Here is a 204-nt window from a genome sequence, read left to right as displayed (position 1 = left end):
GGTAAGATGTTCTGTCCTTGTCGGAAATGCAACAATTCGAAATTGGCAAATCGTGAAAATGTTTGGAAGCATTTAATAAATTGAGGTTTCACGTCAAATTACTATATATGGTTTCAACATGGAGAATGTTATAATTATGAAAATGAAGCTAGTAGTAGTAATAACAATTTTCAGGAAGAACCGGTTGATAATCCTTTGCATAAT

This window comes from Brassica oleracea, chromosome C5 (assembly GCF_000695525.1).
Source record: "Brassica oleracea var. oleracea cultivar TO1000 chromosome C5, BOL, whole genome shotgun sequence".
Taxonomy (NCBI): Eukaryota; Viridiplantae; Streptophyta; class Magnoliopsida; order Brassicales; family Brassicaceae; genus Brassica; species Brassica oleracea.
Note: the sequence above shows the minus strand (reverse complement) of the source record.